The sequence below is a fragment of the Balaenoptera acutorostrata genome, chromosome 11, assembly GCF_949987535.1.
Source record: "Balaenoptera acutorostrata chromosome 11, mBalAcu1.1, whole genome shotgun sequence".
Taxonomy (NCBI): Eukaryota; Metazoa; Chordata; class Mammalia; order Artiodactyla; family Balaenopteridae; genus Balaenoptera; species Balaenoptera acutorostrata.
In genome coordinates, this window is record NC_080074.1 from 63,157,119 (window position 1) to 63,172,805 (window position 15,687).

Genomic DNA, 15,687 nt, shown 5'->3' on the forward strand with positions numbered 1-15,687 from the left:
TGTCCTACCTGGGGGAGCCTCGGGAGAGAGGGAGGAGGGGACTCGGGCTAGCTCTCCACTGGGATGCAGGACAAGCTCCATATGACCACAGGCAGAAGGTGATGGAAATCATTTACAACTACTGATCCCTTAAATGTCTCTCATTCCTGCCTGGGAAGAATTCTCAACTCTTGATAACCCTGAAGCAAAGAAAAGGAAAAGAGAGAATGAAGTGGATTAACACTTACCACTAATGGGTCTACAATGGGATACAAAGAAAAGGCCAGTCACTACCTTCTCTGAGATTCTGGCCTACCTTTCCAGCAGGAAGAAAAAAAAAAAAAAAGAAAAACAAAGAGAAGAAAATAAAAGTAAAATTATTTTCCATCCAGGTGAGAAAAAGAAACATTTGAGATGTACAAATATTTATAATTTGTTTTTTTAAAAAAAAGTTATTCTAGAAACAGAGCATGACCATCTATCAAGAGTATTTTAGAAGAGATACATGCACTAAATGGGAGTTTAGATTAGAATCTAATCATTAGATATCATTTAACATCCCTTTTATTTTAGAAAATAAAAGCTTTGTATAATACATCAGGTAAAAACTATTTTAAATTACACTTTTGATTCTGCTTGTCAAGAGAAAGAGAGGAAGTGATGAAAAAATCACTGATAGGCACAATAACTTATAGGGCAAGAACAGCTCAAAAGTCTATGGGGGAATTTCATCAATGAGATCTGCCGGTTTAGAAGGAAGAATATCAGGGGAGCCTACCTCCCAATCTGAGCCTCTGTATATTCCCTTAGTAGCCCAGCACCATGGACACCACCCCAGCCTACTTGGAAACCTGGTAATACAGACACTTGTTCCTTTCTTTCTATGTCTAGCAAACGACTCTCTTGCCTTCCTGCAGGTGTGGTTCCTAGAGTAGCAGAACAAGGGCCTGGATACCAAGTGGACCCTCCCTCAGCAGCAGGGATCCAAGCCCGTGAGGCTGACCCTGGTGCCTACGTTTGAGCAGTACATCAACAACCTCAGGGGGTGGAAGGAATCTCTCCTCTTCTTTAGTGGCTGCCCAGACTCAGAGCTCAGACACATGCAGGATCTGGTGGAGGACTTCAAGAACAAGTTGAGTTACAGGAGAGAAGTGAGCTCAGTTTTCTGAAGCCCACACTTCAAATCTAGCAAGTGACTAGGTCCAGTTGAGGGCATGATTGCTTAGGAAAAATATCCAATGGAAATGAAAATTTCCATTGGCTCTTTCAAAATCCTTTACTCACTGGCTCAAGCATCTTTCATCATTCTCTCTGGAAATGAAGAAGAAATCAGTAAGCCTGCAACAGCACCGAATGAACCTGTAACACTGAGGAAGGTGAGCTTAGCAATATTAGGTGTCCCCATTCTTTTGTTGAAGGCTGGCAGAGCCCACACATGGGAGGAGAAGATATTGGGTGGGCTGGGAGTAGGGGTCGGCTGACTCCGAATTGTTCCTCCTTTCCCAGGACGTGGATGCTGCATGAATGAGGTTGAACTGCACACCAAGATAAATACCCTTAATGATCAAATTGATCACTTATGTTCTTACTTTGAGATGGAGAGAACCTCACCCTGTTTGTTCGTTTTTCTGCTTAAGAGTCTGAGTGGATGGAGTGTTTGGGAGTTGGATCTCATAGATGTATATCACTGGAAGCAGAGGTACTAACGATCCATATCTGGTAGGAGTGCTCTCAGATGCAATCCTACAGCTCAGACATTTCTGTGGTCCTCGCCGTGGGCAACAATCATAATGTGGACCTGGACGGCACCATTTCTGAGGTCAAAGGCCTACATGGGGAGATTGCTCAAATGAGGCAGGCTGAGGCCAAGTCCTTACACCAGACCAAGGTGAGCAGTTGCCAGCAACGGGAGAGAAATCCTGTGCCCCTGCGAGGGTCCAGCCACTGCAGGGGGTCTTCCAGGTCCCGAGGGAGAGGGGTAAGGGACTGAATAGCACCCTGAGTACGGGGTCAGAAGGACCAAGACAACTGATGGCTGCAAGTCACTTTATTTAGAATCTACTGAATCTTATATAGACAGAAGAGGAACTCATTATTAGACAATGAACCCATAGAATTGCTTATCGTCTCAGTTCAGTCACCACCATGGACGTCAACAAGTTTACGACGACTATCCTTGAACCTTATCTTCCCTTAAGCAGGCTTACACACAGCCCCCAGCCATAAGGAACAACCAGGACTCTCAGCTCCCTGAGGTCTCCTGGCTTGAGATAGCTTTGCTAATCTCTTTTACATTCCTCAGGCCTGGGAAAAAGAGTGCATTCCAAGTCAAGGGTAAGGGCTTTGCTTTTTGTGAGAGACATACTGTCTCCTCCAGGAGTTACCTCCGGCTAAGACTGCATGCTTCCCACATGCCCCCGCCCCAGGTGGTTACACTCAGCTGCACCAGCCTACCAGCAGTTTTTTGAGTGGAGTTTGAAATACAAAGACCCTGGATGATTTCATAGGAGGTCTGTCATTGCTCAGTTCACGTAGACAATTAAAGAATTTACAGTTAGGCCTATTGAATAAAAAGAAAAAAGAGTTTAATGATATTGCCCTACTGAGTTTTGCCTTCAACCTCTTCCTGATTGTGAAATCCCTTAGATATCACTAAGAACATCACTAGTTTATTGAAAAAGTAGGTGCTCAATGATCCTACAGAACTATTCAATAGTGCAGCAGCAAATAATCTTGTGCCATCTACTATTTCTAGAGATGTTGCATCGTTTGGTGTGAGTTTATTAGATGGCTGGGAATTGACAGCCATTTTTGGCATATGAAAGCCCATAAACACTTTATCTACCCGCATGCACACTGCTTCTCTATTCTTCTGGACTACAGTGTAAGGAGCTGCAGGTCAAGGTACATAGACAAGGGGATGACATGTACAACACCGAGCAGGAGACTGCTGAGCTCAACCACATGATCCAGAGACTGATCTGAGACAGACCATGGCCACATGCAGTCCACCATCTCCAGTGGCTATGGCAGTGTCAGTGGTGTCAGCAGTAGCTTAGGCCTGGGCGGAGGCAGTGGCTATTCCTACAGCAGTGGTCACAGCGTTGGAGGTGGCTTCAGTTCCGGCAGTGGCAGAGCCATAGTGGGTGGCCTCAGCTCCTCCAGGGGCAGCAGTTCCACCATCAAATACACCACCACCTCCTCCTCCAGCAGGAAGAACTACAAGCACTGAAGTCCTCCTGTTGGTACTTGGTCCCACATTGTCTCAGCCCCCCATCCAGCTGCATTGCCCCCTTCTCAGGTTGCTGCTTCTCTCCTGTCTCCGACTTCTCTTGGCCTATGAGTTAGAGCAGAAGTGGCTAAGTCCTCATTTCCTCCGTCTATACTGGCTTCACCCGAGCCTCCATTACTCACTATCAGAAGGTCAACAATCAGTGTCATGAACATATGTAGGCATCCTACTGATGTTCCCATCTTATTATCAGTTTCATCAGTCTACCATGATTCTAGGAAGAAAATGACCTATGCCCTCCTTGAAAACTGACTATCGAGATCATGAAAACAGAGCAGGGAATCTTCCCTTTAACTGTCCTGCCCATTCTAGCTAGACTCAGGAGTTCCCCACAGAACAAATAAGTTATCTTCCCATGCAGTGTCCCTAAATGGTATTGACACCACCCTCTCAGCAGCAGTTATATCCCTACAATGTTTTTCTCTGCTTTCTTTGCTTTCTTTTGTTGTGTTGAATAAAGATTCTGTGTTAGATTGTAGTGTTGATCATGTACTGGTTCTGAAACTTACTCAACCCACTCAGTGACCCTCATCTTTGGAGAACCACCCTCAGCCCCACTGACAACTTACCCTGCTTCATACCCAACTCTACCAGTCAACATCATGTGATACTCAGTTATTCTGTGGGTGGATGACTACCAACTACTATTCAGCCCTCTGCCACTCAGGGTTTTTTCTCAAAATGGAGTCTTTGAGAGAGTCTCTTCAGCAAGTGGTGTTGGGAAAGCTGGACAGCTGCATGTAAATCAATGAAGTTAGAACACGCCCTCTCACCATACACAAAAACAAACTAAAAATGGCTTAAAGACTTAAACATAAGACCATAAAACTCCTATAAGAGAACATAGGCAAAACATTCTCTGACATAAATCATACCAATGTTTTCTTAGGTCAGTCTCCCAAAGCAATAGAAATAAAAACAAAAATAAACAAATGGGACCTAATCAAACTTACAAGCTTCTGCACAGCAAAGGAAAACATAAACAAAATGCAAATACAACCTACAGAATGGGAGAAAATATTTGCAAACAATGCGACCGACAAGGGCTTAATTTTCAAAATATACAAACAACTCAACAACAAAGAAACAAACAACCCAATCAAAAAATGGGCAGAAGACCTAAAGAGACATTTCTCCAAAGGAGAAATACAAATGGCCAATAGGCACATAAAAAGATGCTCAACATGGCTAATTACTAGAGAAATGCAAATCAAAACTGCAATGAGGTACCACCTCACTCTGGTCAGAAGGGCCATCATTAAAAAGTCTACAAATAACAAATGCTGGAGAGGGTGTGGAGAAAAGGGATCCCTACTACATTGTTGATTGGAATGTAAGTTGGTGCAGCCACTGTGGAAAACAGTATGTGCGCTCCTCAGAAAACTAAAAATAGAATTACCATGTGATCCAGCAATCCCACTCTTGGGCATATAGCCAGACAAAACTATAATTCAAAAAGATATAGGGTGGTGGTGGCCTCATAGAACGAGTTTGGGAGTGTTCCTCCCTCTGAAATTTTTTGGAAGAGTTTGAGAAGGATAGTTGTTAACTCTTCTCTAAATGTTTGATAGAATTTGCCTATAAAGCCATCTGGTCCTGGACTTTTGTTTGTTGGAAGATTTTTAATTACAGTTTCAATTTCATTACTTGTGATTGGTCTGTTTATATTTTCTAATTCTTCTTGGTTCAGTCTTGGAAAGTTGTACCTTTCCAAGAATTTGTCCATTTCTTCCAGGTTGTCCATTTTATTGGCATATGGTTGCTTGTAGTAGTCTCTTATGATCCTTTGTACTTCTGTGGTGTCAGTTGTAATTTATCCTTTCAGGATACAAAATTAATGCACAGAAATCTCTTGCATTCCTATACACTAACAATGAAAGTTCAGAAAGAGAAATTAAGGAAACAGTCCCACTTACTATTGCAACAAAAAGAATAAAATACCTAGGAATAAACCTACCTAAGGAGACAAAAGACCTGTACGCAGAAAACTATAAAACACTGATGAAAGAAATCTAAGATGACACAAACAGATGGAGAGATATACCGTGCTCCTGGAGTGGAAGAATCAATATTGTGAAAATGACTATGCTACCCAAAGCAATCTACAGTTTCAATGAAATCCCTATCAAATTACCAATGGCATTTTTCACAGATTTAGAACAAAAAATTTTACAATTTGTATGGAAACACAAAAGACCCCAAATAGCCAAAGCAATCTTGATAAAGAAAAATGGAACTGGAGGAATCAGGCTCCCCAACTTCAAACTATACTACAAAGCTACAGTAATCAAGACAGTACTGGCACAAAAACAGAAATATAGATCAATGGTACAGGATAGAAAGCCCAGAGATAAATCCATGCACCTATGGTCACCTAATCTATGATAAAGGAGGCAAGAATATACAATGGAGAAAAGACAGCCTCTTCAGTAAATGGTGCTGGGAAAACTGGACAACTACATGTAAAAGAATGAAATTAGAACAATTCCTAACACCATACACAAAAATGAACTCAAAATGGATTAAAGATCTAAATGTAAGACTGGACACTATAAGACTCTTAGAGGAAAACATAGGAAAAACACTCTGACATAAATCACAGCAAGATCTTTTATGACTCACCTCCTAGAGTAATGGAAATAAAAACAAAAATAAACAAATGGGACCTAATGAAACTTAAAAGCTTTTGCACAGCAAAGGAAACCATAAACAAGAAGAAAAGACAACACTTAGAAGGGGAGAAAATGTTTACACATGGAGAAACTGACAAAGGATTAATCTCCAAAATATACAAACAGCTCATGCAGCTCAATACCAAAAAAGCAAACAACACAATCAAAACATGGGTGGAAGATCTAAATAGACATTTCTCCAAAGAAGACAAACAGATGGCCAACAAACACATGAAAAGATGCTCAAGATCACTAATTATTAGAAAAATGCAAATCAAAACTACAGTGAGGTGTCACTTCACACCAGTCAGAATGGCCATCAACAAATAATCTACAAACAATAAATGCTGGAGGGTGTGGAGAAAAGGGAACCCTCTTGCACTGTTGGTGGGAACGTAAATTGATACAGCCACCATGGAGAACAGTAGGCAGGTTCCTTAAAAAACTAAAATAGAATTACCATATGACCCAGCAATCCCACTACTGGGCATATACCCAGAGAAAACCGTAATTCAAAAAGACACATGCACCCCAGTATTCACTGCAGCACTATTTACAATAGCCAGGACATGGAAGCAACCTAAATGTCCATCAACAGAGGAATGGATAAAGAAGCTGTGGTACATATATACAATGGAATATTACTCAGCCATAGAAAGAAATGATATTGGGTCATTTGTAGAGATGTGGATGGACCTAGAGCCTGTCATACAGAGTGAGATAAGTCAGAAAGAGAAAAACAAATATTGTATATTAATGCATATATGTGGAATCTAGAAAACTGGTATAGATGATCTTATTTGCAAAGCAGAAATAGAGACACAGATGTAGAACAAACATATGAATACCAAGGGGAAAAGGGGGGAGTGCGATGAATTGGGAGATTGGGATTGACATATATACACTATTGATACTATGTATAAAATAGATAACTATTGAGAACCTACTGTATAGCACAGGGAACTCTACTCAATGCTCTATAGTGACCTAAATGGGAAGGAAATCCAATAAAGAGGGGACATATGTATGAGTATAGCTGATTCACTTTGCTGTACAGTAGACAGTAACACAACAGTGTAAAGCAACTATACTCCAATAAAAATTAATTTAAAAAAAAAAGAAAGATGGTCCAGGTTAACAGATGACACTCAGATTAACATGGAGGCGGTTATGGCTGGGAACATTCTCCAACAACCATTTTCAGTGTAAAATTCTATACAAGTTTTGACAAGCAAAACAGATGTTAGAGGTTTATTCAGATCTTCCCAGATATCAGTGTCAGGGTTACGATTTTGACGTTTAGACAGAAACAGATTTTCAGGCCAAGTTTACACAAGCTTATTCTAGAATTTGGCTCATCAGGCTTTCCAACCAGGTGCTACCTGTATGCAGAAGAATAAAAAGCAAGGAAAAATTCCATAGGAACAACAATTACCAATTCAATTATAATAATTTTTGCTAATTTGGAGGCACAGCAGAGACCCTCTGCCCTGGATCATGGATCAAGTTGCAATCTAGCCTTATGCCATGGTGGTCCACAGGTGTGCAAGGGACTTGCAGCTGAGCAGGTCGCTAGGCAGAAGTTTTGGATCTGGGGAAGACTTCTGAGAATTAGTGACCACCCTACCCTACTATTACACAGCTGTAGGGTTTGAGTCAAGGGAATGATGGAAGCAGAGGTCAGGAACTACCAAGCTGTACAAAATCCCAAAAGCTGTTGGGGAAACTTCCCAATGAGCCAGGCACAGACTCTGGGTCCCCCTCCCCATGTGAAAAGCTCCATGACAGCAGGTTACTTACAGGCTTCTCTCACCACCCTGGAATGAAGGCCAGATATGTCCCCAGTTCTGTGGAGGCCAGCTACATGCCAGCAGCTTGACCTTCAGGGCAGGCATTACTATCCCAGTCAGCTATGAATAGGGCCACCAGACAAAATAGAGCCTGCCTAGTGGAACTTGAATTTCACATAAACAACAAAAACATTTTAACATAAGCATGCCCCAAATATTTTATGGAACCCGCCTATACTAAAAAATTATTTGTTGTTATATCTGAATTTAAAATTGAACTGCACATCTTATATTTTTATTTGCTAAATATGGCAACCCTACCTATGAACTACAGATATACTGAATGACAGACATTGAACTACAGACAAGGGCGCTGGTGGTTGGGCTGCTGCTCCAAATTTCTATTGTAAAGCCGCAGACAATAGGCAAGGACCAAACCCCCACACAAGTCAGCTCAAACAGCCTTGAGATCCCCTGGGGTTTCTCACAGTTATGTGTCATCACTGGTGATTCCTAGTATCCATGACTTCCATGTTTCTATAATTTCTCAGGCTTGATCCTGGGAGAAGGAGACAGCAGTACACCTGGCTGGCCATTTTAGCCAGAACTTAAGCCATGGATTGTTCTAAAGGACATTGTGCTTATTTATTACGTATGTGATTTGTTAAACGATGTTAACACGGAGAAAAGGGTGAAAGCAAATACATGAGTCAAAATATTAATAATGATTGATTCTGAGGAGTGGGAATTTGGGTCAATGTTCTTTTCCCTTTTGTACTTTTTTTGCTGCATAAAAGTATATCTTCCTTTTCCCCCATTGAAATACTACTTTTATTACATTGAATTCGTACATTCTCTGTCCTGTTCCAGTCATCTCTTTGTGCGATCACACCACTGTCATTACTAAAGCTTTCTATTCCATGATGGTTTCTGATACAGTGATTTCTACTCATTGCTTGTTTGTTTTCAATGTTTTCTTCTTATTCTTGTGCATTTTGTTTTGTGGTTGCTGTTGCTATTAGGTTCCCCCAGGGATCTTACAGTTTTTTGTTGTGAATTAGAACCTCTTCTGTCATATTTTCTAATCACTGGAAGGTAGTGCATGAGAGTTACTGATTCCTGTACCAACCACCTTGCTAAACTTTATCCCAGTTCTGATGATGAAGTGACAAGAAAGAGGCAGAGCCAGGATGCAAGGACTGACCTGCCTCCTTTCGTAATCTTTGCTATTCCCCAGTGCTAAGGCGGTGCGGTCTCACCCTTGGACTCTGGCTCCATCAGTTCCCCCTCTGGCCGTGGGGAGAGGTGCAGGTGTGCACCAGGAGGGGCCGACCTGGCCTCCCCCATCACTCCAGCCCTTCCCGGCTGTGCTTGCCCTCCAGTGGAGATGCCATTGCGCTAGGGTGCTAAGAGCAAACACAGGAGTGGGCTCCTCTCCTCAATGGGACATCTGCTGGCTCATGACATCAGCTGGTGACATACCCCGTACCGAGGGCAAACACCAAGGAGTGTTGCCCTTGAGGCTGAGAATGCCAGCCCATACTGGGAGGATGAGGAATGACTGCTTTTGCCCAAGCTGGCACAGCATCCCGTTCTCTCCTCCCCCAGCTCTGGACTCCATCCAAGCTTTATTTTGTCTTTCCTCCTCCTGAGAACCTTACCAGTCTCTGCAGCCTTATTTTCCCCGCTCTGACCTCTCGTTTATTCCTTGGTGATGTAGGAGTGATGAGTGGAGTACGACTGTCTTTAGCCTGTATTACTCTCATCTAAAAACATGTTTTCCAAACCTCATTATTTGCTCATATATGCTCTATGTCACTCAGCCACCCAGCAAAGTCACTCAGCAATACCGTGTAAGGTTACCTGTGGCAGAGCTAGCTTTTAGACACTGCAGATAATTGAAAGGCAGGTAGGTGCATTATTAAGCTCATGTTGGATTCAACTGAATTATGTGCCTACCCTTGAAGAAAAATCCCTCTGACTTGACAGAGCCAGAACTACACCCATAAACACACACACACACACACACACACACACACACACACCCCATGTAAATTAAGAGGCAAGAGTGGTACATGCATGCAAAGCATAAAGGTACGTGAACAGTGGCAGGTCCAACTTCAGAGAGGTTGAGTGATTGTCAATTCCTTCAAGTGAAGGGCAGTTTTTGAAAATGTAGGGAAACCACATTTTAGAACTAAATCCATAAAATACCATGATACCTAAACAACCTTATCAGGGTACAGCGTATAGGTACTAATCTCACAGAGACATTAAATGCTCCAGAAAAACAAAACAAAACAAGCAAACAAAAAGAACTCCATTTATTGCAGAATCACACCCTCTCAATCATTCCAGAAAGAATCAGAAATCTCACGACTTCCCTGGAGAGAGGATTTCCTTGTTTACCATTAGACAGTAGAAGCCCTTTGTTACTAAGTTGAATTCCTCTTGCTGAGTTTAAGTGTATTCTATTCCCTGGTGGCTACAACAAAGCCAAAGAAACAGATTGACCTCCTTGCATCATGCCTTTCCTCTCCCCTCACACCTCCTATTTCCCAATACCTTCATCATTTTCACCTCTGGGCTCACTCCAGGCTGGCCAACTCTTGCTTGATAAACCAGTGCTGGGGGCAAGTGGAAAGCACATTGAAGCATTCCTTTAAAAGGAATTAGTGTCTCTCATTGGCCTGATGGGAGCATATCTAGAATATCCACCAGAGGAGAATCACCAGAGGGCACTGAGGCGTCTGCCTGTGGGATCACACAGCATTTTAGCCCTTTTCCAGGAAGGAAGGTGAGAGCAGCGCCCTGGCCACTCAGTGTAACCTGCAGCACAGACATGGCGCTGGTCTGTTTTGTGAAAACTATTTCATCCCATCAGATTACAGAAATACTCGTGGTTTTGCAGAGGGCTTTTCCTAGAAGCCCTCCAGGGAAGCTGCGTATCAGTCAATCACACTTTGAGTGCACGCAAGAAGAGCTGACCAGTTGAAAGAGTCCTCCGCTGAGTCCTTCTTCAAAGAGACGAATTCTTTTGCAGTAACAGGTCACAGATCTTAATTTTTCATTACTCTGTGTCTGGGCTTTTGAATATTTACCCTGTTAAAGCAGAGCACGGAGAGCTACCTGCTCTCCAGTTACCTGGAGCCAATCGCTCCCAGCTTAATGGCTCTCGGTTTCCCAACACCATCGTCATTGTCACCATCCTCATCATCAGCGTATGCTCACACGGTGCCCGCAGGTCAGCTGGGTGTCAGGCAGTCCAGGATGAGACAGGGACTCCGAGGCCAAGGCTGGATGCTCCACAGGCCCCGCCCTCCAGGAGATGGTGGAGAACACAGCCCCGCATCCAGAAACTCCTGCCCGTGGAAATACCCAGGTAAATAATGTGTCACCAAAAGGTTTTAGACAGTAATGCAGCTTTACAGACAAGGTGGGTGTGCATTCAGCAGATCAATGCAATCCCATCTCAAGGATCCGTGAATGGAATCACTCTGTGATTTATCAGTGAGAAATGTTCAGCCAAGCCGGCTCCCCCAGCCTCTCCTCCCACACTCAGGGGGTTGCGTCCTCTTGTGTGCACCCAAAATGTGGTCCTTGGAGCCAGCAGGGAGAGCAAGGCTCGTCTGCAGCCTTCAACATCTATCCTGCATTCAGTCATGCCGCTCACTGTCTGAATTTCACCTTTTTAAATTCTGTTGTATGCCACTTTATATGACTTTTATTGTTTCATATAAGTACATCAATTTTATCTTCCTCACAGCCCAGCAAGCCCCTGGGGGTGGGAACCATGCAGAACCTTTTATCCAGCAGGGATCAGGGTGGCATGGGCACAAGTCCTGTGCTGGGGGACAGGGGACAAGAGTCCTAACTCCAGATTTACTCTCAACTTCCTGTGGGACTCTAGGCCTCACTCTCCTCATCCATAAAATAGGGACCTCTGTAACACATACTTCATGAACTTTTCTGGAGCTGAGGTGAAAGCAAGGGCCTGGGGTCTACACCCCAGGGTCATGGCCTGGCCTCCTAGACACCTGGCAGCTGTGTCAGAGCTCCCCGTGCACATCCTATGCCTACTCCTATCCATACGGCGACACTATCCTAATGGTCCGTGCCCTGGATGTGTTGGTAATGGGACCCCCTTCACTCTGGTATCCCAGTGCCTAGTACATTGTAAGTTCCACAGACATTTGTTGAATGAATAAATGAACAACTGCATCTTGTCTGAAGGCTCAGGTCAAAATAACTGGGGCTGAGAGGATGAGACTAGAAAGCAGGAAGGAAGAAAGCGTTTCCATGACATCCAAGCCCACGAGACACTGGGCAGTGCCCAGCCTAGCACAGGGGTGAGGTTGACACATCCGGCTGTTTCTTCCCAGCTGGTGACACACACACACACCCTCAACAGCAACCCCCAAGCCCAGTAACGAGCCAATGGGATGGTGTAAAGAGCCTCCCTCGGTGCTCGAGTACCGCCCAGCCCACCCAGCCTGTGCCCACAGACCATGACGACATGCCACGTTTACCTCGCTGGGATTCCTAGGTAGTGTGTTCCTCTGTTCACAGATGGCCCAGGAAGAGCCGCTGGGGCATCCCGTTGCTCCCCCACTTTCCTCTCCCAGCAGCATCCCCGTTTGGCAGCTCCTCCTCACCACCAACCACAGAGACTTGGTGAAGTGCCCCCTCCCGGGGACACGGGAGGACATTAAGATGGTCAGAGGCAGATGGCCAAGACACATATGAATCCTTCCAGATGCTTTCTGTGGGGGGGGGCACTGTGAGGGCCCTGAGACACTGGCATCGTACCACCCCCTCCCTCCAGGAAGAACCCCAGCTGTGCTTCCCAGGCAAAGGGGGCTTTTCTCACTGGCTCTATGATGTGAGGGAGGTTCGGGGCAAAAGGCATCAGAAGGGATCGGGGGCTCTGGCTGGTCTACCAGATGACTGTGTGGCCTTCAGTGGCTCCTGTCCTTGGTTTCGTCCTCTCTGAGCCTCCCTCAGCTCTAAAGATTGACTCTGCTCCTTTGCTTCACCTCTCTATCCCCACGCACCCAGTCGACACCACATTCATGTGTAGATTATCGTCTCGTGAATGTTCTCAGGACGTGGGTGGCCATGTATCCATCCATGCTTTGTGCGTGCACAGCTGCTGGGTGTATCTGAAGCTCTTGATCGTGGAGGGAAGGGGCTTCTCCATCTTGCTTCTCTTAAGCACAAGCTTGAATGGAAAGAGCACTCCAATTTGCTGCTAAAATTGAGGAAGGGGCCTTGAGGGCCACCTGCCCATCTGCACCAGGCTCTGTACCTGCCCATTGAATCTGGACCTGAGTGAAAGCCCCGGTTATGTGGGCAATGGAGGGGAGCAGATCAGGTAAGATCTGGCCGTGCGCAAGTACACATCCCAAGTCCTGAATCTCGGTGGTTTCTTGAGGTCAGTTGGCACGTTTAGTCCCTTTGGAGAGGAATTGTTGCCACTGAATGCAGGAGCAAAGGGGCCATGTGGTGGAAGTTCTGACCCCTGTACAGGCAGGCTGGGTGCTGCCTGTTAGAGATGCCAAGTGTTGAGGAAGTCGGCTGCCCCGGCAGGAACAGTCAAAGTTGAAGAGTGCTTCTGGTGGGATGTCTCAGGTACCACTGCAACAGAATTATCATCTCTGTACTCAGTCCCCAGAAGTTGTAAGACTCAGGTTGTGACTGAACCTCCAGATGGCCCCAACCCCCTTTCTCTTTCAGTGTGAGCTCCGGGAGGGAAGGGGTTTGTCTGCTTTGTTCACTGCTATATCTCCTGTGCCTGGATCAGTAAACACCTGGCATATAGCAAGTGCTAATAAATAGTTTTTAACTACAAGCAGAACTCCTTGAGACAGTAGGAGAGGGCTGTCTGGGAGGGATCTAGAATATTGAGGGATTGGGGGTGGGTGGCTGAGGCCTGGGGACTTGGACACTGTACCCAGGGACCCTGGCTCTGAGCATCAGCCAGCCTGCTCTAGAGGATGACCCAATCCCCTCTGCCCCCTCCAGCCTGCCCTACTCCGGCCCTGGCCTGGTTGGAAGCCAAAGCTCCTTGGTGTGCCCCCCACCCCCATGGCCTTGGGAGGTGTGCCTTCATGTTTTCCTCCCCTCTTCCCCTGACTTCAAGCCCTGGTTGCCACCTCGGGTCAGTCTCCTTGCAATCCACCACAGCCAAAAGCCTCAGCATCCCTCTGAGGATGGGAGAGACCAACCCAAGCAGACGGTGCAGGAACAGGGAAGTGGAGGAGTTTGGCGCTCCCAGCCTTGGGCACCAGAGTCCATACTATAGCTTTTGAATCCACGACTCCTCAAACCTCAAGAAAACTCCTCCCAGATAGACCCAACAGTACAGTGTTGGAGAAACTCAGGAGATCTGGAGAACAGAAAGGAATATGTTCCTGAAGCTCTTCTTTAAATTAGACAACCTATGTCCAGTGAGCCGCAGTCACAATTCTCTGTAGGGTGCTACGAGGCAGGGCAGGGAAAAGGGGACACACCCCAACCCTCCAGACCACCAGGAAACCAAGGCAGGAGGAACAATACGCCGATGTGCAAGCCACACACAGGCCTGCTCAGGGAACAGGTGTGAAGGGGCTGGTCTTGGGCACAGTTTATCTGAGAAGGCTTCTTGCGGGGAGAGTTCAAAGCAGAATTATAAAGGAGGTTAAAAATCGAAACAAGAAACCTCGTTGGCAGGAAGGAAAGCAGAGGTGTCATAGTCTCTAAGTTCTGAGGTTTTAAAGTGGGAGGCTGGGGTGTCCTAGGCATTCAGGTAGACATTGTCCACCAGGGTAAAGGTCACAGTGAAGGTCAAAGGTCACAGGAGGGGGAGTGAAGGAGAAAGAGAGGTAAGACATATCTGTTTCCATCTACTTCACCAAAGTCAACGAGTAAGACAATCTAGCTTTGGAAACAACGGTCCAGGTGGGAAAATTAGAGAGAGGAGGGAGGGAAGGAAGGAAGTGGGCAACCCCAGACAAGAGGTGATGGCCAAGGGAAACAAGATTGGAAACAGGATGAGACGGCAATGCCTGGAATAGGCTCCCAGGAGAGGGTTTGGGAAAGAAAAGCATGACCCAGGAGGGAAGGCAGCCTGGAGCACCCTCCGCACAGGAAGCTTGATGGGCAAGAGCTGCGGTGACCCCCATTCCCGTGGACGGGCCAGCGAAGGCCCTCCCAGCCTTGACCCTTCACCAGCTTTTGTTCCCTGGAAAGCTCTGAAGAGTTTCCTCAGCATGGCTCAGGAAACAAGTGTCCCTTCTTCTGGGAGAAAGATCATCATGCCACGAGTACAGAACACAAAGACGATTATTCTTTCCACCGCAGACGCATTCACCACCCCAGCTGGGATCTGGACCCGTTGGCAACCAGGCAAGAGAACTCCTGTGCTCCTCCTGGCCTGTATCAACAAAAGCTATGATTCATGGGTTCCCTGTGGAAACTGAGACTGTCAAACAATCTCTCGATGGAGGAGAGGCCCATTCCCTGGCCTCAGCCCCAAGGAGGAAATAGCCCAGGAAACAGAGAACCGCCGCTCCGAGTGCCAAGCTGCTGCTTGAGGCTGGCGAGCATCTGCCAACCCATCACCTGCACCTCTGAAAGGACCCCTGTGTGGAGAGACCACGGAATGTGGCTCTGCTTCTCTCTAGCTCAGCAATGTTGGTCTCCTTCATTTACCAAGCGGGGACTCAGTTTCCTCATCGACAAAACAGAGACGGCATACATTTCAGCTTCTCTCTCCCTCTCCCATCCTCCAAAGCCACTGCAAGAAGCAAGAAGTCAGCAAGACAAAAGAAGATCTAAATATTTCTCTGTCTGACTCCGCCCCCACCCCCGCCCCCGGGATGTGAGATGAAGACAAAAGGGGACGAGAAGCCTTGGAGACTCCTTATCAATTTAGATGGATAGGGGCTGGAGGACACAGTCAACAAGACCAACA

The 15,687-nt window shown here is 45.8% G+C and overlaps 1 protein-coding gene across 1 annotated transcript in view; it reads left to right on the forward strand.

Moving 5' to 3' along the window:
- Positions 1 to 15,687, forward strand: part of LOC103009033 (keratin, type II cytoskeletal 6A) — a 32,779-nt gene that overhangs the window by 603 nt on the left and 16,489 nt on the right. The gene's annotated exons all lie outside the window — the stretch shown is intronic.